The sequence below is a fragment of the Schistocerca serialis genome, chromosome 5 (assembly GCF_023864345.2).
Source record: "Schistocerca serialis cubense isolate TAMUIC-IGC-003099 chromosome 5, iqSchSeri2.2, whole genome shotgun sequence".
Classification (NCBI taxonomy): domain Eukaryota; kingdom Metazoa; phylum Arthropoda; class Insecta; order Orthoptera; family Acrididae; genus Schistocerca; species Schistocerca serialis.
In genome coordinates this window covers 520996032-521020838 of record NC_064642.1, presented here as the reverse complement: position 1 = coordinate 521020838, position 24807 = coordinate 520996032, and the positions used below count along the sequence as shown (strand labels likewise).

Genomic DNA, 24807 nt, shown 5'->3' with positions numbered 1-24807 from the left:
AAATCATGCAATATTCTGTTCAAAGTTTGTAAGTTTGTCTATTAAGAATTTACTACTGATGGACAATGATTTATAACGTTTAACGTTTCTCGGAAGTAAAGTGGTTCTCAACACCAAAACTGGTTGAACACCAGAGTACTTTATTAGTTATCATCCTACTAGAGACAGCTCGACATTCGTCCGAAGAACATATACATTTAGTTATGGGGGACCTATAGTTAAACGTGGAACATTAATCGACGTACAACTTGATTTTTCCCTACGTTTACAGTACTTAGAAAGGCCATTCAGAGAGTTGTTATTTTTTCAGCTCATGCAAGCCATAGCCTGAATCACCTGTTGTGCCCTTTTTATGCTGGCGGCAGAAAGTACATTCGGCCAGAATGTTTAGATAAATAAATATGGTCAAATCGTGATAATAGAGTGAATTTTCTGACCACATTAAAATCGCCAGAGAGTAGGAGGAAGAGGAGAAGGGGAAGGAAGAGGAGGAGGAGGAAGAGGATAAGAAGAAACCTTCCTTCATGATGTAGCAGTTTTGACGAAGAGTATCATGTTTTTGGGAGGCGACGTACTGCAAGGCGAGCAATGTCCTCATATGCCTGAGATGTTGCCTCATATTTTAATATATAAACTAATATCTATATTTGGCACTTGACTCACTGCCTTCTTAATTCAATTGCTTCCTTACAAAAGTACCGCGAAAAAAGAGATAGTTCAGAAAAATATTGTGCTCGTCAGACTACTACTTGGGAAACGCATGTTACACATCTGTGAACACTTGCGTTGAGCTGACGTGATCAGAGCGCGACAGGCAGGGGATTACACAGTGCCGAAGATACGCTCGATGGGCCCTCGCAAAGTGGAGACGGTCGCAGATGTACGGAAGAGAGAAATTCCGGAGAGACAACAGTCAATGGAGTGCGGTCACGGTCTGAACTGTACGAGGGAAACTGAAAAAGAATTGACTGACCTTAAAAAATCATCTCGAGGTTGCAAGTTAGGCGCGAGTATCAAGAGTGAATAATAGTCAAAGTGCTGCGTTCATTTCAGTGCTCGCTGAAGTGTCTTAACATGACTCACAAATATGGTTCAGTCGGTACTAGCTATGTACATTAGGAGTCGGTGACAAGAATCTAAATGACTGATAAGAATTAGTAACTCAAAAACGAATAAAATTGTGGCTGTTAATTTCATATTCTCACGAATATCACGACAATAATCTACACTGACGGCTCCATGGTGGCAACGAGGCTGTCAACCGGGGTTCGTCATATTGATAAAAGTAAAACAAAGCATATTATTGTCATCTCTCCCCTACTTGGGCGTAGAGTGCAAATCAAGATACATTTTCAACCCGAGGACAGTTTGATTCAGTATTCATGAATAGATATCCCATGTCATTGACTTACAAGTTACGCAGTCAGATTGTATTAAATAATCCCACTGCACAACAAGGAGTTAAATAACAATTACATGGATATGAAGCGTAAAAATTAGTATTAAACTACATACAAAACATTCAGTAGTAGTGCACTTAATTTATGCTTGGCTTTCGGCGTCAGAATAAAACCACCAATTTTATTTCAGTACTACAACTTTCAATGTCAACTTGACATCCAGTAACAATAGACGAACTATAATACAGTTAACTTCCTTTGTGTCCATTATAATTATCCGGGCTGTTATGCCGTGGTCGGTTGATGAATTCTGAGGTGATTCCAACGTTTCGTCTCCGACTGCGGGAGACATCTTCAAGGGGGTCCGTAGCTTGATGGAAGGTCCAACACACACACTGGCTCGCTACTGACTGCCGCTAAATTCCGTGTCCGCGCGCCCCCGTGCCGCGGCGTGACGTCACGTGTTTTGAAAACGTCAGTGCAATTGGCCGCTGTCCGTCGCCGGTATATGGATGCCGGTGTTAAAGAAGATGTGTACCACTCGTCCACTACTGGGTGACGGCGACGGCGACGGACAGCGGCCAATTGCACTGACGTTTTCAAAACACGTGACGTCACGCCGCGGCGCGGGGGCGCGCGGACACGGAATTTAGCGGCAGTCAGTAGCGAGCCAGTGTGTGTGTTGGACCTTCCATCAAGCTACGGACCCCCTTGAAGATGTCTCCCGCAGTCGGAGACGAAACGTTGGGAATCACCTCAGAATTCATCAACCGACCACGGCATAACAGCCCGGATAATTATAATGGACATGATATTTCCGGCCGTGAAAGTTTACATTTTAGTAACTTCCTTTGACCACTAGGGGCAACAACGTCCCGGAAACCTGGCTCACCTGGTTGCAAATGAGGTATCGATACAAGACACAGTAACATCGGATTTCGTGCTGTATGGTCCTCCAGCAGTCCTACTGGAGGCCACCTAATTGCCCACTGTATAACAGCCAGTGAGATGGCAGTGTCTGGCCGTGCCGGCACGCGGCCATTGCCCGGGATGGGACGAGCAGCGGCCCTGAATGACTGCAGCGTGCTGCCCGCGTCAATGGCCGTAAACGTGTCCGCGAGACTTTCGCTGGGCTCCCCACGCCTGGAGTGAGAGAGCAGCGACCAGTGGGGAACACGTTCTTAATTGTCGGCTGCAGGCTGCAGGAAGCCTCGGCCCGCTTCCCTAACGAGCTCTCCACTTGCGGTCAGGCCCCATTATTGAAAACAGCGGTCGTGCTCCAGTTAGAGTTAGATCTCGCGGAGTAACAAGCTGCTTCGGCGTGTTGATTTAATTTCAGTCTCTCTTTTTTTTTTTTTACGAACCTGCTGCCTGTGTCGCAGATCTGGCCCTCGCTTTAATAGCTAGTGCAAGGGCGAGCCATTCACCTCATAAAAAATGTAAAGCAATTTTCATACCAAGGTTTGGTTTGACTACCACTATGCTTTACGACACCAGGATTTACTGTAGATGATACATCCATGCCAAGTCATTCACTTAATCACTGGGGACGTGAAGTTTCAATTTAGCGGCAAATTTTTTGGACCAATCTCAGTGTATATTATATACATTCATCCTATATATTCGTAGGCAACGGCCTTGCCGCAGTGGATACACCGGTTCCCGTGAGATCACCGAAGTTAAGCGCTGGGTGACCATCCAGACCGCCATGCGCTGCTGCCATTTTTCGGAATGCACTCAGCCTCGTGATGCCAATTGAGGAGCTACTCGACCGAATAGTAGCGGCTCCGGTCAAAGAAAACCATCATAACAACCGGGAGAGCGGTGTGCTGACCACACGCCCCTCCTATCCGCATCCCCTCATCTGAGGATGACACGGTGGTCGGATGGTCCCGATGGGCCGTTTGTGGCCTGAAGACGGAGTGCTTAGTGTTATATATTCTCACCGCTGTTGTCAACGTTTCGACGTTGGAGCTGCTACCTTTTAACCAGGTGGTTCCTAGCTCCTCAGTTTGCATCACGAGGCAGAGACAGCCCCCAGTCCAGTCAGTAACCCAGGTCCCCCACAAGAGTGTCTGTCGCGTTAACCACTCAACTACATAAGCGGGCTCCGAAGAGTCGTCAGGAACATTTTCTCTGGTGTATCTGGAGATATTTGCAATTTCGTTTTGGCAGCGTGCAGCTGGAGTCAGCCCAGAGAAATACTGCTCATCAGACATTTCATAATGACGCCTAGCGTCGATAAAGAGCATCGGTTTGTTTCCCATTACAATCAAAACCATTTTTAAACTGGAGTTTTGCATGGCCATTCGGTATAGCGATCTGAAATTAGTCTGTTGCCTTATTCGTTCCATTGATATGCAATAGCAGAGACAGTAAAACAGGAAGTATAACCAATAGGACGCACGGGGTAGCCGCGCGGTCTAGGGGGCCTTGTCACGGCCCGCGTGGCTCCCTCGTCGGAGGTTCGAGTCCTCCCTCGGTCATGGCTGTGTGTGTGTTGTCCTTAGCGTAATTTAGTTTAAGTTAGATTAAGTAGTGCGTAAGCTTAGGGACCGATGACGTCAGCCGTTTGGTCTCATAAGACCTTACCACAAATTTCCAAATTTATGACCAGTACTCCAGCAGCGACTGGGCAGCGCTTCTGCATAGCTGTTGCAGCCAGCACGAAACACGACGTGCTGTCAGTGATGCAGTACTGGTTATTCTTCGTGTTTTACTGTTCCTGCTAATACATACCGACAATGGGAATAACACACTAGCCTAATCTGAGACCATTTCATCGAATGGATACGAGAAATTCTATTTTAAAAATGATTTTGCTGGTAACTGCAAACTAAGTGACACCTTCCAACGACGCCAGGTGTCGCATGAAAGACTTTATGAGCAGTATTTGTTTAGGATGGCTCCAGATACACGTTGAAAAAAAAAAAAAGAAAAAGAAACAGCTGCTGAAAGACCAGAGAAAACGTGCCTGACTGCTCTTAGGAAAGACATCCTGTATATGGTGTCCCCGGAGGAGTGATCAGCGTTAAAGGATATGACAGCAACGATCATTAGAAGAAAAAAAGTGAAGTAAATATAAGAGCTAAAATGCCTACTTAAAGGACTTGAGCACTCAGTTCATCTTCGATACTGTGAAACAAGCCTCTTATATTGCAAGCTTTTTGCTTTTCATATTTTGAGAGGTGGTAGTATGGGCCAAAGTATGAAAAGAAGTCCAGTAAACATAGTATCAGAAGTGCATATCTTAACAGCAATTAACGCAAGAGCAAGCAAAAAGCTTTCAGTACAAGGTTTTTTTTTTTCTTCACTGTATTGAAGACGACGAAGTGCTCACAGCTCTTAAGGCATGCATTTTAGAGCCCATGTTTACTGGACATTTTTCTTCGAATGGTCGTTCCTGTTATATCCCTGAATATTGACCACTCCTTCTGGAACACCCCGTATATTGTTTCACGACGAGTAGTAAATATTGTAGAAGGTGGTAGTTTACCCTAATTCGAATACAGCTTATGTTCAGTTTTAGAGATACGACTATTAGAATGTAACCCAAACGAACATTCACAGAAGGTGTTAATCTGAGGCTGACGATTAAGGTCAAAGTTGAATTCTTAAATTCCATTTCCCGCTTCAGTTTGGAAAAATTTGGAAATTTATGGTAGGGTCTCACGGGACCAAACTGCTGAGGTCATCGCTCCCTTAGCTTACACACTAACTTAAACTATCTTACGCTAAGGACAACGCGCACACACCCATGCCCGAAAGAGGACTCGAACCTCCGACGGGGGGAGTCGAACGGACCGCGACAAGGTTCCGTAGATGGCGCGACTATCCCGCGCGGCCCCGCTTCAGTGTTCTCTCTAATTCTGTGGACAACACCATGTGTAGTTCTTGTGAGGCCATGTTGGTGTTCTTTTATCAGGGCAGAGCTATTTACCTTCAGAACGGTAAATTAGTCTCCTGTGTTTACTTGAGGACTTCGCCTTTCAACTACCCCACAGGCAAAAATCTATAGGGTTGAGGTGTGGCCGGCTGCTGTGGCCGAGCGGTTCTAGGCGTTTCAGGCCGGAACCTCGCTGCTGCTACCGTTGCAGATTCGAATCCTGCCTCGGGCATGGATGTGTGTGATGTCCTTAGGTTAGTTAGGTTTAAGTACTTCTTGAATTTAATTGATGAAAGGAGAAAATACAAAAATTCAGTAAAAGAAGCAGGCAAAAAGGAATACAAACGTCTCAAAAATGATATCGACAGGAAGTGCAAAATGGCTAAGCAGGGATGGCTAGAGGACAAATGTAAGGATGTAGAGGCTTATCTCACTGGGGATAAGATAGATACTGCCTACAGGAAAATTAAAGAGACCTTTGGAGAAAAGAGAGCCACTTGTATGGATATCAAGAGCTCAGGTGGAAACCCAGTTCTAAGCAAAGAAGCGAATGCAGAAAGGTGGAAGGAGTATGTAGAGGGTCTATACAAAAGCGATGTACTTAAGGACAATATTATGGAAATGGAAGAGGATGTAGATGAAGATGAAATGGGAGATACGATACTGCGTGAAGTGCTTGACAGAGCACTGAAGGACCTGAGTCGAAACAAGGCCCCCGGAGTAGACAACATTCCATTAGAACTACTGACAGCCTTGCCAGAGCCAGTCCTGACAAAACTCTACCATCTGGTGAGCAAGATGTATGAGACAGGCGAAATACCCTCAGGCTTCAAGAAGAATATAATAATTCCAATCCCAAAGAAAGCAGGTGTTGACAGTTGTGAAAATTACCGAAATATCATTTTAATAAGTCACAGCTGCAAAATACTAACGCGAATTCTTTACAGACGAATGGAAAAACTGGTAGAAGCCGACCTCGGGGAAGATCAGTTTGGATTCCGTAGAAATGTTGGAACACGTGAGTCAATACTGACTTACGACTTATCTTAGAAGAAAGATTAAGGAAAGGCAAACCTACGTTTCTAGCATTTGTAGACTTAGAGAAAGCTTTTGACAATGTTGACTGGAATACTCTCTTTCAAATTCTGAAGGTGGCAGGGGGAAAATACAGGGAGCGAAATGCTATTTACAATTTGTACAGAAACCAGATGGTGGTTATAAGAGTCGAAGTACATGAAAGGGAAGCAGTGGTTGGGAAGGGAGTAAGACAGGGTTGTAGCCTCTCCCCGATGTTATTCAATCTGTATAATGAGCAAGCAGTAAAGGAAACAAAAGAAAAATTCGGAGTAGGTATTAAAATCCATGGAGAAGAAATAAAAACTTTGAGGTTCGCCGATGATATTGTAATTCTGTCAGAGACAGCAAAGGTCTTGGAAGAGCAGTTGAATGGAATGGACAGTGTCTTGAAAGGAGGATATAAGATGAACATCAACAAAAGCAAACCGAGGATGATGGAATGTAGTGGAATTAAGTCGGGTGATGCTGAGGGAATTAGATTAGGAAATGAGACACTTAAAGTAGTAAAGGAATTATGCTATTTGGGGAGCAAAATAACTGATGACGGTCGAAGTAGAGAAGATATAAAATGTAGACTGGCAATGACAAGGAAAGCGTTTCTGAGGGAGAAAAATTTGTTAACATCGAGTATTGATTTAAATGTCTGGAAGTCGTTTCTGAAAGTATTTGTATGGAGTGTAGCCATGTATGGAAGTGAAACGTGGACGATAAACAGTTAAAACAAGAAGAGAATAGAAGCTTTCGAAATGTGATGCTACAGCAGAATGTTGAAGATTAGATGGTTATATCATGTAACTAATGAGGAGGTATTGAATAGAATTGGGGAGAAGAGGAGCTTGTGGCACAACTTGACGAGAAGAAGGGATCGGTTGGTAGGACGTGTTCTGAGACATCGAGGGATCACCGATTTAGTATTGGAGGGCAGCGTGGAGGGTACAAACGTAGAGGGAGACCAAGAGATGAATACACTAAGCAGATTCAGAAGGATGTAGGCTGCAGTAGGTACTGGGAGATGAAGACGCTTGCACAGGATAGAGTAGCATGGAGAGCTGCATCAAACCAGTCTCAGGACTGAAGACCACAACAACACAAGTCTAGGGGACTGATGACCTCAGATGTTATGTCCCATAGTGCTTAGAGCCATTTTTTGGTTGAGATGTGGGGTCCTTGTTGGTCAAGTAATGTGAATATTTCTGTCGATCAGTCTTACGAGGAATGTTTTGTTTAAGTGATTTGTAATTTGAGGACTCGAATGTGCAGAGAGGTAGATCATACCCATCCTTGTAGCCAAAGGAACCTCTTCCAATAATGCAGGAAGCACGTATTCAAGGAAGTCCAGACAACGGGACCCAAAAAGACGTCGCCCCAGTCTCATGCAGTTTAGTGAAAACACGAGTCAACTCTTTTGCATGTGGTACCCTGCGGTTAGCAAATCGTCTACCGTATTCTTCACACGCAGCAGCAACGTTTCCATTCCAAAACCCGTATAAGAGTACCATATCGGCCTCTCAGCGTTTGTAAATACGTGCAGCATGCTTAAACGATGCTACAGAATTGCGAAGCAGATCACAATCATAATCACCGTTGAAAATTTCGGTTACGTAAACGAAAATAAAAACGGCAGTCGATACATAATCTACAACTGGAGTACCAGTATATTTAACGAAAATTTACCTTTGTAACCAGCTGTATCTCTGTAACCAACAATAACTGGGATTGATTTATTCTTACTTGCCTACGCTCCACCTGTTAAATATCTAAATCGTCCTCAACGTTCTACTCCTAATTTCATCTCGTCCAGTGAGATAAATCCCAAATGGTTCAAATGGCTCTGAGCACTATGGGACTTAAATTCTGAGCTCATCAATCCCCTAGAACTTAGAACTACTTAAACCTAACTAACCTAAGAACATCACATACATTCATGCCCGAAGCAGGATTCGAACCTGCGACCGTAACGGTCGCGCTGTTCCAGACTGTAGCGCCTAGAACCGCTCGGCCACTCCGGCCGGCGATAAATCTCAAGTTGTTTCGATAAGCGCCAACAAAAAAGTCGCAACACAGAAAATCCAGTCTTGATCTCTAAATGGGAACTGAGCCAAATTAATTATTTCGCCCCGTCCTTTGAAGCGCTTGTTTTATCTGAACTGAGTGAAAGGTGTTTCGTTCGCCTGTGAAACCGGTTGTCACGAAATCTGACAGTGAGGAAAAAATCAATAACGACTGCCACTCGGTGATATTCATCCCTGAAATTCTCACACTCGCTGAAGAACTTTCGTCTTGTGGTACAGTGTCAAGGTGGATTGCTTGCCATTGTTTTGATCTGGAACGTGCAGCCCTGTGTTGCGCGGTTTGAGCTCCCGGCAAGTCGACAAGTTTACAGTAATCAGTAAATCGAATACGTAAACCGCCCATTTCAGGTCCACGACAATACTCTCAGTTCGCGGTTCAACCTTAGTAGTGGAAGCATGTATAGAAAAACATAGCCGGCGGGGACGGCAACTTGTCGGGCCTTCGCGACGATATAGCAGCTTGTGTGTGATGTAGGCTCGAAGCCAGACACCGCAGCGAAGCGGGTTGCAGGCATCCATACGCCTACCCCACATCAGACTCCACTGCCGTATGAGGCGCTAGACTATCGTAATAACTAAATCACTTCCTCAGTTGCTGCAACGCAACACTAGAGAGCGTCAGGGTATTCTACTAATAACCAAAAGACCCCAAGTAATAATAATAAAAAAAACTTGCAGCAATTTTTATTTTATTTTATTTTACTTTTTTTTTCTATGGAAGTTTCTAAGCAAGTATGAGGAAATTTCAACTCAACAGTTTCAGCCTATATACTACCCATACTCTCGGGAAGGTTGTCCCTGCATGAATACAAACAGTACTTGATACTTATCGAGCCGTGATTACAGTTTTATGTACGTTGACATGAAAACAATATTCGGTGTCAGTTTCAATAAAAACCTATGGCTAAGAGTTAACGCCCTGCTTGGGCATAGGTTTTATTGCAAGTTCTAAGTTCCAGTCTTATGACATCAGTAACCAGCGCGTCGTTATAAAGAAAGAAATGTATTAAAAGTCCTAGACGGCTTTATTCCCAAAAAAAATTCCGTGATGACATAGTTATTCACGAAATTTATTTTCATTATTAATATGCAGTACACACCAGATCTCTACTTCCTTGTCCTTTTAATTGCCACAATATTTATCTTCAGTTACAGCTTCTCATTATCTGATGGTGCACATAGTAAAACACATCATGTATGAATTTCAGTTAAATATTTAAAAAGAAATTGAATGATCAAGGCGCGACATTGAATACCTGCTATGACTTTACTAAACTGTCTATATCAAATTTTCTCGTAATTGTAAGTCATTTGAAGTCAATATTTCGATTTTGCTTCCGAAATCTACCTCCATTTATGTTGATCGCAGCCAACATCGTTAGAAGATACTTTTTGTACATGACTCATTTTCTTCATCTTAGGTATTCGTGAACCAGTTCAGACTCTGCTTTATTTTATTTTATATCGCTAGAAAACTTTTTTATTGATTTGTATTTAATATTGTGCAATATTCGATTACAAGCCTCATGGGAAGAAAGCATTTTTCACGAATTTTCAATGATTTTATTACGTGCTGCCACCATTTTGTGTTTCCCATTATTCTTCCACGAGCTGTCCGTCGGACAATGAGGCGAAGACGATTAAATGAGGTACTCTTCGATGAGAGTCAAAATTATTCGGTCCACATAGGAATTTTATTTTCATGCACGAGAACTTTCATGGCGATTTATTTTATGTATTGTTGTATTTTATTTTATTCGATAAACCCACCGACAATCGCTGAACATATCTTTAGAGAAAGTAACAATGAAAGTCATCGATAAAATTATTAAGAATAATAATTTGATTGTACAATATGGCAATTATAGCGCTACAACGTGGGTGCCAAAGCATTTCCGTACCAATAGAGGTTCGGGCGATCGCTATATTCCGGCAGCAAAGAAGTATTTAGTCTGAAAGCTGCCCGACTCCATCCCGTCGGTCGTCAACAGAATAAAGTTAAGCCAGAAAGAAGGCGAATACCATTCCTGACCGCTAGACTGTGTGTAAATTATTCGAATTAAATTACTGACCACACTGGCTGTACCTGTAGCCAGCGTCTGTAACACACGCTACAACAGTAGAGCTCGACCTAGAGGTAACCAGTTCGAGTCATGGCTGTGGGAAACAAAAAAGATTATCTCCAGTATTTGATTGGAAAAGCCAGTGACGCGCAATTTCTTATCGTCAAACTATGTACGATATTGCAGCGCCTGTGTTGTTAAGCGTATCCAAACGTATCATCGCATCGTTCTTCTTAATAGCACAGGCACTGCAATATCGTATTATTCCGCAATATCAGGCAGGGATTTCAACTGAAATGTGCTTCCCTGTCCAGAATTACATAATGTGTGGACGAGTACAGGTTGTCACGCAGGAACGACGACATATGGAAGTTTGAGTGTGGTCGTGAGTCGTACACGGATAGCCAAAGCGGTTAAGACGACCGGTTGCGTAAGGCGGGATAGCCGGGTTCGAGTCCCGGTCCGGTACAAATTGCTTTTCTCGTCATTCCCTTATACAGCTGATGGTTGTTCGTATTCGCAAGTGCAAATGCATTTCGTTTATATTAAACTATGTGACAATTCTGGGTTTAATCTCCTATCTCTGTGCAGTATGTCGTCGGATGGGGGCATGTATCACTGCAGATGGTGGCCCTTCCTTGGGATAATGTAGTAAGCTCGCCCCCCCAGCCCTCGATTTCTCTCCCTCCCTCTCAGGCTCACTTTTGCCCCACCATGTTGGTATCATCCTTTCTTCCTTTATATCATCATTTATTGGTTCAAATGGTTCAAATGGCTCTGAGCACTATGGGACTTAACATCTGAGGTCATCAGTCCCCTAGAACTACTTAAACTTAACTAACCTAAGGGCATCACACACATCCATGCCCGAGGCAGGATTCGAACCTGCGACCGTAGCGGTCGCACGGTTCCAGACTGTAGCGCCTAGAACCGCTCGGCCACCCCGGCCGGTATCAGTTATTGTTATTAAGTGATGTAGATATTTAGAAATTCATCATCATATATTATTATTACGTGATATTGATATATAGAAATGAGACAGTTTGTATCCTTATTTAACTTGGATCAAATGGACTCTTCGCAGTTATTGCACTGTCACTTAGAGTTCAGTTCTGTTACTACAACCCTGGGATACAACATCAAGTTGGTTTGATGTGGAATGTGTAGAGAACTTTGCTCCTGATTTCACTGTTCTGATCGCCGTTAAATGTAACTTTACGCTGTTAAGCGATATGACAATAAAACAGGCATTCTGGTAACGGTCAGGTTGCAAAACTTCTTAAATCTTATTTAATTACATAAACTTTACACAAAAAGTTATCCACTCTACTCCATTTCGGCAGATCCAGATATTTGTGACGGATTACGATCTCACTTTGCGTAACTGCACATTCATCCGACGTGAAAAACCTCCGGAAACATTGCGCTACATTAGGCACGAAACCGTTTAGCAAAGAGTATAGAAGCGTAAGATACGGTATGCTAACAGGCACTACACTGTACTGTACGCTAATTCATCACGGCCACTTAACCAGTTACGCTGAAGACGCAATCTTTCGACCACGCGGAGAAAGGCTGCCATCGCGCCTGAAGAAAGAAAATGCAAGACGATGCTTGTTTTTACTGACCGCTCGGCATCATCTGCGCGGCCGTCATACAGGACTGTCGCTTTTATCTAGTCGCTGGATAGGAATCTTTACCTACGGTCGTACTAGTGGTTTTAGAAGTGAAGTAGGATGCATCAAAGTAAATATTAACTTATGCGTAGGACTGAAAAGTGTTTATTTTCGAAAGAAGAAAGGTAGATTAGGGTTTAACGTCCCTTCGATGTGGATGTCATAAGACAGGAAGCCTGAAGTGAGTTAGGAAAATCACGGAAAACTTAAATCAGCTTGGTCAGACGCGGATTGCAATCGTCCTTCCGAATGTGAGTCCAGTGCGCTAAGCACCGAGCCACCTCACTCGGTATTTTCAAGGAAACCACCCGATTATATGGGTGTATCATTTATAAGCACGCGCATGAGACTTGGGAGTACTGTTAAGAATTTTGTACAGGGTCGTTTATCTTTCAAAAATGTTTCAATGTGCCCTCCACCGACCTCACAACAAGGACGCAGACGACAATCAAACTCGTACCATGCATTGGCTAACATGTAGTGAATTACTGTATTCACTGTGCCACTGCAGTTTAGTTGTTCCAAGGGGTAGCACATAAGCGGAATCTTGTAGCAACTAAATTCTGTGTGGTTTGAAACACAAACACTACAGAAAGACACTTGAGGGATGGCCTACTTCTCGACTGACACCAGGAGTAAATCCCTGTGAACCAACTGTAAATGTTGAATGCGCTTTACATCTTAATCGAGCATACGGGGATGCCCTCTGGATTTCTCCTTAACTAAACAGTGTCATAAAACAGCTGGTACAATCGTCGAATGCTTTAAAGTGTAGGAGGTGCTGTGCCGCACTCTCGATGAAGCTGTAACTGAACTGCATCAGGTGTAATAGAGAACGCAAAACGGTTTTTGTTTCTGTGTTACAGCCCTCTCTTCAAGACGCGCGTTGGAGAATGGACGATTTGACGAGCGAGCGCGATGCACCAGGGAGACCGCTACCAGAAACCACACGAACGAAAACTTACCACTAGTGCCAAGCTAAACTTTTTGTTTCGATGCATGCGTTAAAATCCACCCCAATTTTTAATCTTCATTCTTGCAAAATCGGATGAGTCTTTTTGAAGCACTCTGTATAATAAAACTGCTATGCTCATGCGGAAATTACACCAGCGGTAAGACACAATCAATACCTTCACCGAGCGACAGCTATCGAAATTTTGCGGAAGACAGTGCCATTAAAGCAGAGTTACTGAACACGGTTTTCCGAAATTCCCTCACCAAAGAAGACGAAGTAACTATTCTAGCGTTCAACTGCGATGCCAAGAACAGTTGCCAACTTGAGTAACTTAGAAATAGGTATCCTCGGTGTAGCGAAGCAGCTTAAATCACGTAATAAAGGCATGGCCTCTCGTCGAGATCGCATACTAATTAGATTCCTTTCATCTGCATTAATTCTCTGAAAATCACACTGAAGTGCCTGGCAGAGGGTTTATCAGAGTACGCTGATATAATAGCTCAACACTTAGTAATCCGTTCGCTCGAAGGAAGATCCGCACCTAAACACTGGAAAGCTGCGCAGGTTACATCAATACTCAAGAAAGGAAATAAGAATAATCGGCTGAATTACAGAACCATAACACTAAAATCGATTTGCAGAAGGATTTTGGAACATATACTGTGTTGTAATACCATGAATTACCTCGAAAGAAACTATCTATTGAGGAATAGTCTGCAAGGATTCAGAAAGTATCGTTATTGTAAAACAGGACTAATTCTTTATAAACACGAAGTAATGAGTGCTGTTGACGGGTGATGTAAAATTGATTCTATGTTTTTAAATTTCCAGAAGGCTTTTGACACCATTCCTCATAGGCGACTTCTAATTAGTTCGTGCCCTTGGAGTAATGTCTGTTTTGCGACTGTGTTCTTGGTTTTCTGTCTTAGTAACTGACTAAAGTGACATCTGGCATTTCCCAAGGAAGAGTTACAAACCCTCTGTCGTTGCTAATCTATCTAAACAATTTAGGAGACAATATGAGCAGCCCTTTTCGATCGTTTTCAGGTGATGCTGTCACTGACCGTCTAGTGAAGTCATCAGAAGATCAAAACCAATTGCAAAGTGAATTAGATGAGTCATCTGTATAGCGCGAATAGTGACAACTGACTCTAAGCAATGAAAACTGTGATATCATCCACACGATTACTAAAAGGAACCCGATAAATTTTGGTTACACTATAAATCACACAAATCTAGAGGTTGTGGATTTCACTAAATACCTAGGGATTACAATTACGGAGAACTTAAATTGGAACGATCACGAAGAGAATGTTGAGGGGAAGGTGGATCACAGACTTTTATTGGCAGAAAATTTAGAAGATGTAACAAGCCTACTAAAGAGACTGTCTTCGTTGAGCTTGTGCGTCTCTTCTGGATTATCGCTTGTGTGGTATGGGAGTCTTACCAGATAAGATTGACAGGAGACATCTAAAAAGTTCAATGAAGGGCAGCTCCTTTCGTATTATCGCAACCAAAGCTAAGAGAGTGTAACGGTTATGACCCGTGTGTTGCGACGGCTATCGTTAAAATAAAGCTGTTTCTCGTTGCAACCAGATCTTTTCACGAAATTTCAATCTCTAACGTTCTCCTCCGAATTCAAAAACATTTTACTGGTGACCAGAAACATAGGGAGAAATGATCACCGAAATAAAATGAGAGAAATCAGAGCTCTTACGGAACGATTTAAGTGCTCGTTTTTCCTTTGCGCTAGTCAAGAGTGGAACGGTAGGGAAATAGATTGAAGGTGGCTCGATCAACCCTCTGCCAGGTACTTAATTGTGAATTGCAGAGTAGTCCTGTACTTCTAAATGCAGAACTATAATGAAAACACTTCACTAGCGCTCACCTCAGTCGTGTGCAATTTACAGCCATGCAGCTAAAATGTCCATGTGACCCAGCTAGATAAACACCAGGCTAGCACCCACATTCTGTCACAGATACATGCTATGCAAAAATTAGGAAACGTTCTTCCACTTGAACATGAGATTTATTCTAGATTCAAGCAGAGGAGGTACACAAATCCTATCAATGGAAGAGCGGTGGTGTCACGAAAGTCATTCGGTCAGCAACTGAATCATTAACATTGCCCAAACCCATATAACAAAGCTGACCGCATACAGGAACGGGGAAAGGCAAGGCAGGGGAAGAAGCTGACAGGTCTATATGACGTAAAATAGACTGACTGAAAAAAATCGCAACATCAAGAAGAAGTTGTGCGAGATAAACGAAAGTTGGTAGGTGTGTTTCACAACTGAAAGATGAAATCTACTGAAATTTTGCACCAGTCGCATAAAAGTGGCACTAGTTACGCTACTATGAGGGTGCAAATAAGGTTTGCTTTAAACGCACGCTGTAATTATCGTGAGCGTTACTTGCCTTTGACATTTGACGTGGTGGTTTGATGACAGTCAAGAATGCCATCATCAACACCTTAATGAGTTTGAGCGAGATCGTGTAATAGGGCTATGAGAAGCTGAATGTTCCTTCTGCGATACTGCGGAAAGACTTGAAAGGAATGTAGCCACTGTAATTGAATGCTGGCAGCGGTGATGCCTGGAGACCGGGGTCCGTGCGGCCACGTGGCACCACGGAGAGGAAGGATCATCGTATTCGGTGTACGGCTCTGGCGCATCGTACTGCTTCTGCTGCAGTAATCTGAGCAGCATTTGGCACCACAGTGACACAAAGAAGTGTTAATAAGCGGTTACTTCAAGGACATCTCCGAGGCAGACGCCCTGTATTGTGCATTACACTGACTGCACCGCCATTTTCGATTTCAGTGGTGTCAAGCGAGAGACCACTGGATGGCAGGATGGAGGTCTATTGCGTTTCCTGATGAAAACTGGTTAGGACTCGGTGCCAGTGATGGCCGTGTGTTGGTTAGAAGGAAGCCGGTTGAGGCCCTGCAACCAACTTGTCTGCGTACTCCACACACTGGTCCTAGAATTGGAGTTATGGTCTCGGGTGCGATTTCGTTTGACAATGGGAGGACCAAAAATATGTACGTCAATCTGTTGATTCGACCTGTCGTGCTGCCATTCATGAACATCATTCCAGGGGGTGTTTTCTAACAGGATAACTCTGGCCCACATACCGCTGTTGTAACCAACCTGGTCTACAGAATGTCTACATGTTTTCCTGGCCTGCTCAGTCACCAAATCTGTGTCCGGTCGAGCACATATGACACGTCAACGGACGACACTTTCAGTCATCCACAAACAGCATTAAATGTCCCTGTATTGGACGGCCAAATGCCGTAGACACGTAACTCAGTCCCACAGACTGATATCCGGCACCTGTACAACACAATGCAGTCTCGTTTTCACGCTTGCATTCAACAGTCTGGCGTTTACGACTTCTTCCCGCTTACATGAACCTGTGCTTTCACAATGTTTGTTAAAAAAAGGGTTCAAATGGCTCTGAGCACCATGGGACTTAACATCTGTGGTCAGCAGTCCCCTAGAACTTACAACTTCTTAAACCTAACTAACCTAAGGACATCACACACATCCATGCCCGAGGCAGGATTCGAACCTGCGACCGTAGTGGTCACGCGGTTCCAGACTGAAGCGCCTAGAACCGCACGGCCACGCCGGCCGGCCAGTGTTAGGCTCTTAAATATATTACCTAGACAAATGTATTCCCAAAGTTTCATTACGCTACAGCAATTATATTTTGATGTTGCCATTTTTTCCGTCAGTGTATGAACACCCCGGGTTCACTGCACCTTTCTTTTTAGCTAAGGCTGTGGCGAAATTATGTGCAGCGCACTTCTGTGACTTCAGAATATAGTACGGAAGCAGCACTTAGTGGTTTATAAGCGTAATTCTACTGGAGTTAGCGAGCGGCAAATTCCGCGTTGACGCGTTCCCTGTTTTCAGCTTTACTGTGATGGAGGGGCCATACCAGAAACAAATCACGGCGACCTTAAGGTGTTCCGGGGGCGAAAACACAGGTGGTCGTCGGCGGCGCGAGGATGATGTGTTTACGCCCGAGTCCGCTAACCCGTTCTCCCGGCGGGCCGGCCGTGAGTGGCTACATCAACGGAGCACGCGTTTAAAGGCGCATCGCCGCTTACGCAACGCAGCGGAGTGAACGCGATGCTTCGGCCTTCTAACACGCCGCTTCAAATATCATCCGCCACGGCTGTAGACCGCTGCGAATCATGCGGGGGGCGTGATGCGCTTCTCAGTCTCATTTAAAGATCGGGCCAAGTGAAATTCAGCTCTCATTACGAAGAAAACGCACACGTAGTACACGGTATTGTTCTTATTCGGCACGCGAGATGAATTAACCGATTGTACGATAAAGTTTTAACTGTAGATGATGGGAGGAGGAGGAAGATCGATTGTGAGACGTCCAGACACAGTAACAAATTCCAGAGATTTAATTGTCAATAGTTACTGCATTTAATTCCATCGCTATGCAGCTTTCCATTTCACCCAAACTTGTTGGAAGGTGAGACACATAAACGGAGTCTTGTAGCAATTGAGACCCACCTGGATAGCCGAGTACGTTAACGCGTCGCTTTCTGGATACGGGGAGTCACCTCATCCGGATCCATTCCGCCTCGCAGATTAACGACAAGGACTTGTGAGCCGCGCACATGGATGTGGTTTTTAGGCGGAGGCAAACGCCGAGCTGGTATCCACGTCCTGCTTCAGATTCACGTCAAGCAGACATTTGGTAAACTTTTCACGCTTGCACATGGGATGCACTCTAGACGCAGACAGATGGGGTGGACGGAGATTCCCATCCTTTGGGTGAATACGATACTGATGACTATAGATGCTTAGTCTCTTTAGACCTGTAACGATCATTATCACTCAGCAACTGAATCCTTTTTGGTTCTAATCACAACTGTCGCCTCAAAAAACGCCAGACATGCACTTCAGGATTGGCTGACTCTCGGCTGGCGCAATGAGGTGACCTCTGAGGACCACAGGTAATTGTTGAACGCGCTTTGCTGAAAACATCGGTCCTGCTGAAGTAGACTATCCGCACAGTAAAACAAGTGTTGCTGAGGATAACATCTCGGCTTAGGCTGCGTATTCGTTCTAGAGTATGTATAGGCGTTCGAAAAATGTAAGAATTATCTTAAAAGCATCACACAGTAACATACAGCAGATGCATCTGATACTGAAATTATATGTTCTAAAACCGTATTTCAGATGTCTTTATATTTTCATTATTATTTGATCTGAACTTCCCTCATTCGTTCATTTTTTTAATAAATACATCATCTGTCCAAGAAGTTCCGATACTCATTTTATTCTTGCCGTGAAAGCTATATCAGCGCAGGATCTACAATGGTAGCTTGAACTAAGATAAGTAAACAATAGCTGTGCACTGGACCAGTCAGTTGTGAGCAACCAGTGCTAAGTAGAGGACGTGCGACCATAGTGTGTCACAAACAGCATTGTGGCTACAGCTCTAAATCCAATCATCAAGACTGTGCAGAATGTTTTGAAGAAGAGAAAAGAGTGTGAAAAATTGTTCCTCACACCTTGACTCCCGAACAAAAATAACGATGCGTGGATGCCTGCCAAGTCTTGATTGAAATGAAAAATGCGGCCAATTCTTTTCTGGAAAAGTCCTGACTACAGCGAGGTCACCTCAGCTGAAACATTAACTGGCAACTGCAGATGGAAACAACAATGAACTGTTCCCAGAACGCCTAAAGCGATCTAGGAAGCCAATGAAACACTTAAATTAAGGCATATATACCGGAATTTCAGCCCGTCTGCTACTCCAAACACGTCACCTGTCTTATTCACTGTGCCGTAGCTACATTGTTTGAACTTTTTCCAGTGAAAGTAAGTAGAGCGAATGTATGACTGATGGCGATGTTCATAGTCTACAAATAACTGAACCTTATGTTATTTCAAAATCTATGTGAGATTTATGCAACATTAAACTACACAATGATATTATCATAATGTCCGCAGCTCGTGGTCGTGCGGTAGCGTTCTCGCTTCCCGCGCCCGGGTTCCAGGGTTCGATTCCCGGCGGGGTCAGGGATTTTCTCTGCCTCGTGATGACTGGGTGTTGTGTGCTGTCCTTAGGTTAGTTAGGTTTAAGTAGTTCTAAGTTCTAGGGGACTGATGACCATAGATGTTAAGTCCCATAGTGCTCAAAGCTATTTGAACCATTATCATAATGGAAAAATTAAAAATGTGTTCCGATGTCTGCGGCAACAGAAGTACGTAAAATATAAAATTTCCGTACTGCAATATCTGCTGGTGATTGTGTTTGGAGAAAAGGTGACCTTGCCTCAGCCAAGGTAAAGGTCGTGTCAGTATGAACAAAAAATCGAATAAGTGGAGGAGAAAAATAAATAGTGTACCGATTTTACATTTTCCGCCCTCGGCTTCTCAATAAATCTGTAATAACTGTTAAGAATTCCGAGTGTTCGTCTAACGTATTTCCTTACGAAAACAGTGGTGTGAGACGAAAAGTCGTATGGAGATGGTGTAAGATTTTGATCCTCAAAACCGCAGAAACGGAAGACGAGTGGACAAATCTAACCCAAACGTTGGGGTATTTTAAAATGAACACTGCATGAACGGAGGATTGTTCCTTCTACAGAATACACTGAGCGTAAGACAAGTGACTTGATTTCAGAAGAATGGAAAGAAAAACCGTGGTATCTTCGAAAGGTCGTGGGAGTTAAGGTTCTGAATGAATATAAACAGTGATAACCCGTAGTTAAAACAACAGAATCGACAAAATAACATTTTCAAGTAACGAGAAAGTAGTGAAACAACATTCAAGTTGTTGAAGAAGAAAGACGTCATTGATTACTTGATTCTCTGAATAAAGTGCAATAATGTAATTTGTTAATGGATTCCACGTATCAGTTGACCCAAGAGCTGTTGTGACACATCAGTTTCCGCTTTTCATACTCACAGGATGTCTACAAAATATAGATGAAGATGTTCTGCCTACTTCATTCTCCGAGTGAAACCGAGATCGCTTAAGCAGATCCAGGTTTTAGATAGCGGACTCGATGATGGTTGCTGTTTTGTGAGGACCGAAAAGGCTTCAGTATAGTTGCTCATTGTAGCTACATAAATAAAATACTTGCTTACGGAATATCAGTTAAAATGTCACTGTATAGAAGACTTATAAGAGAAAAAAAAGAAAAAAAACAGGCGGACAATTTCAGAATTGGATCAAGGAAGAAGTTGTGAATCTCGGGAATGTTTCCTCTTAAAATTCCGAGAGAGCATCTATAAAGACGAGTAACGAAACAACATACCACATACTTACAGTTATGGTAAGGATATGTGATGTTGTGTAGATATTTACTAATAGTCGTTCGTACCGCCCCACATCTGCGAATGAAATAGGAAGGCAGCAAAATAGTATTTGTAGATTGTGTACCCTTGTCATGCACCGTACGGTGGCTTGCTCGCTCCAAACATAGGTTCATGGGTAACTGTCGTAGTCAGAAATGCTCTTGCAAGTATTTCTGCTCATAGTTAACACACACGCCAAAATTTTCCTACCCAATGACACAAAAACTGACAAACCAACAGTTTGCTGTTGTCTTTACGTTTCTCACGATATCTTACTCATATCCTTTTCTACTAAAGTGGCAATCGTTTTAGCGAACGGCGCTGGTAAGTACAAGACAGTTATGTGCATGTAAAAGATTCGGTGCATTCACGCTTGTACTTCTAGATTTCCTGCTCCATATGTTAAATACTTGCCTAAACAACGGACTGAAAAACAGGAAGTTTTCTACAAGATAACTGTTGCGCCCAGTTCGAAACTGTTGTTGGATGAAGTATTAAGTTCACGATTGGTGACGATAAAACTATTGCAAGGGTAGGAAACGTGAAAGAAATTACTTTCACTTGATGTACTAAAAGACAGTTCTCACTACATGTTGATAATGCAAGATAATATATACAACCAAGAAAAAGAAGCCATGTCGCATGAATAATGGCAAACTTTTAAACACCATAATTTTGTTGAAGTAGCTAGCACTACGATGTGACATCATATAGAGTTAAAAATGAAATCAGTGGAGGGGAAAGATAATGAATGACTCACATATATTGGGAGAATTCTGGAAAATGTGAGCGTGTGCTACGAAGACAGCGGCGTTTGTTGTCCTCAAGTACGCGTGTTAGCAGATGTCTAAGGAATTTGGGTATGTGTTACTAAGACCTTAAGAAATGGATGTAGAACATATGAAAGTGCTCAAGTAACTTAAACGTGAGTCCTGAAGGAAAGGCGGCGTCGTTCTCCCAAACTCCATCTGGATACATTTAAAGAAACAGAATTCAAGATAGAACGGGCAACAGCTGCATTGCCTTCCTCACGTCCGATACGTGAAAATAAAATGAGACTGGGGTATGTTTGAAGGCATGTAGACAGTGTTAAACTCTTCGGTTCGAGTGAAATGAATAAAATGGGGAGTGATTAATGCCGGTAAGTGGTAATGATATAAAGCTTATTGATGTTGACGTTGGAACTGTTCTCAAACTTATCCGAGGAATTTGTTGGAACTGAAAGGCAAGCGGCCGGAATAGGCTGCTGCGTTTGTAAACACCGACAGGTGTGGCTCTCCTGCCAGGCTGTGTCACCGTCAAGCCTATGGTCTGTTTACATGTTTCCACAAAAGCTATTCGTTTGAACATGAGGACGTACAGTTTACAAAGCTCTTACTGATAAGCTAGGAGTTTTTACACACTCCCTCTTTCAACAGTTTTAGCTGTACCTGTAACTAGCCAGTTCGTTATAAAGTAAAACTACAAGGATTTTTTTTCCCTCAAAGTCAAATCATTCATCAGTTGCAAAGTTGGAATCTTTTGTTGGACTTAACCGGTTTTGACAGATTAATCTGTCAGCTCTGGAAATTCAATACTGGTTTATAATATGGATAAGCAGACGTCAAATTAGGATGTCTTAACCATCCGAACATAATTTGACTTCGGCTTGTCAAAGATTGTGAGCCACTATTGAACTTGTGAAGATAGCAGATTAATCTGTCGTAACTGGTAAAGCCCTCCACCCCCCCCCCCTCCACCCCCCCCCCAAAAAAAATGCAATAGTGCAGCTGATGACTGCTTTTAAATACCTTAGTCGGTGAAAAAATAACAGCTATGAACAAGATCATAAATACTTTTTATCTTATTATCGCAAGACTATATTCTTCCTATACACGACTACAAAGCCTGGCGTAAGAGCCCGACTTGATGGTGTGTACAAGGCAATACTCGAAGCCTGCCACTTTATCTTTCAAGCACTGTCACTGAATTCGTCTTTTCAAGAGCTCTGGAATGCCATTAAAAGAAGAATGCTATCTGCAATATCTCGGTTGATGAAAGGGCTTATTAAGTTTTCAATCAAATTAGATGCCTCTGTTCATTTTCATGTGCCGAAAATCACTTTTTATACCTTGAACACTTAGGTAAATAAAAGGGTACTACGTCTTACGCGATTCAACCTGTGTGTAGGGTACCAACGAGATTCTCCTCTGTGCCATTGGCGAAGTGGGGAAGTGATTCTCGTTCACTGTGTAGCCCCCGACAACTAACTTACGATGACTCGCCGAGTACATATGTCGAGACTAACGCACGGCGGGAACGCGTCGTAACAGGCCGGGCCGACCGCGTGGCGCACCTGCGTCGGCCTCTGACCTAAGAGAAGGCGGCCCTACCTGGCTCTGAGGCTGGCTCCTCCGGGCCTGCCGGTCTGGTTTCGGGAGGCGGGCGGCGCGGGGGCGGCGGTGGAGGCGGCGGCCGCGGGGGCGGCTGCAGCGGCGGCGGCGCGCAGGGAGGCGCTGACAGCGCTCGTCCGGGGCAGGCGCGACGCCTGGGGCGGCGGCGGCGGCGCCTTGGCGGCGGCCGAGCCGGGGGGCGCGAGCCGCGGCGGCGCCAACAGCACGAGCAGCGCGAGCAGGAGCGGCGGCCGCATCTCGCACGGGACTGCGCCAGCGCGCCGCCGGGCCGACCGCCTGCTCGGCCGGCCGCCGCCGCCGCCGCCGCGTGGGCCGCGGAGGGGGAAAGTGTGCCGCCGCGGCAGCAGCGGCCGCCGCCGCCGCCGCCGCCGCACTTGTCGCCGTCTCCGCCGAGGAACCGCGACTTCCCTTCCGGGCGACCGCCCTCCACGTACAGACGCACTGCTCTGCTTCCGAGCACACGAGAGACGTACACCGATGAGCCACAACACTACCATCTGCTTAACAGCGCGTTGGTCCACCTTCGCCGGCAGGAGTGACCGAGCGGTTCTAGGCGCTACAGTCTGGAACCGCGTGACCCCTACGGTCGCAGGTTCGAATCCTGCCTCAGGCATGGATGTGTGTGATGTCCTTAGGTTAGTTAGGTTTAAGTAGTTCTAAGTTCTAGGGGACTGATGACGTCAGAAGTTAAGTCCCATAGTGCTCAGAGCCATTTGAACCATTTGGTCCACCTTCGGGATGCAACACATCAGCGATCCGCGCGGCACGGATTCGGAAAGCCCATGGCACGTTTTTGGAGCTACATGGTACAGGTCACACAATTCCTGTAAGTTACGAGCCAATGATTTGTGGGCACAGGGCTAGCCTCCTACACTGAAGAATCTGGCACATCTGCTTAATACCGTGTAGCATCCCCGTGAGCACGCAGAAATGCCGTAACACGACGTGCCATGGACTCGAAAGTGTTGCTGCAAGGACCTGACACTATGAATCCTGCAGGGCTACCCATAAATCTGTAAGAATACGAGGGGGTGGAGGTCTCTTCTGAGCAGCACTTTGCAGGACATCCTAGGTATGCTCAATAATGTTCACGTCTAGGGAATCTAGTGGCCTGCAGATGTGTTTAAACCAGAAGAGTGTTCCTGGAGCCACTCTGTAGCAACTCTGGGCGTGTGGTGTGTCGCATTGTCCTGCTCGAAAGTGTTGCTGCAAGGACCTGACACTATGAATCCTGCAGGGCTATCCATAAATCTGTAAGAATACGAGGGGGTGGAGGTCTCTTCTGAGCAGCACTTTGCAAGGCATCCTAGGTATGCTCAATAATGTTCACGTCTAGGGAATCTAGTGGCCTGCAGATGTGTTTAAACCAGAAGAGTGTTCCTGGAGCCACTCTGTAGCAAATCTGCACGTGTGGTGTGTCGCATTGTCCTGCTCGAATTGCCCGAGTCCGTCGGAATACACAATGAACATGAATGGATGTAGGTGACCAGACAGGACGCTTCAGTACATGTCACCTGTCGGCGTCGTATCTAGACGTATTAGGGGTCCTATGTTCTATATCACTCCAACTACACACGCCCCACACCATTACAGAGCCTCCACCAGCTTAATGCCGCGCCGTATTAGCCGAGCGGTCTAGGGCGCTCCAGTCATGGACTGTGCGGCTGGTCGGGCATGGGTGTGTGTGTTTGTCCATAGCATACATTAGGTTAAGTAGTGTGTAAGCTTAGGGACTGATGACCTCAGCAGTTAAGTCGCATAAGATTTCACACACATCTGAACATTTTTGAACCAGCTTAACAGTTCCCTGCTGACATCCACGGTCCATGGATTCATGATGTTGTTTCCATATCCGCACATGTCCTTCCGCTCGATACAATTTGAAAAAGACTCGTCCGACCAGTCATCAACAGTCCAATGTCAGTGTTGACGGACCCAGGCG

General features: G+C 44.4%; 1 protein-coding gene across 1 annotated transcript in view; it reads right to left on the bottom strand.

The window, feature by feature from the left end:
- Positions 1-22942, bottom strand: part of LOC126481091 (uncharacterized) — a 598566-nt gene extending 575624 nt beyond the window's left edge. Inside the window, exon 1 of the mRNA XM_050104598.1 lies at positions 22845-22942. The gene's annotated coding sequence lies outside the window, so the exon portion shown is untranslated. The remainder of the gene's footprint in view (positions 1-22844) is intronic.
- Between the last annotated feature and the right edge of the window lie 1865 nt (positions 22943-24807).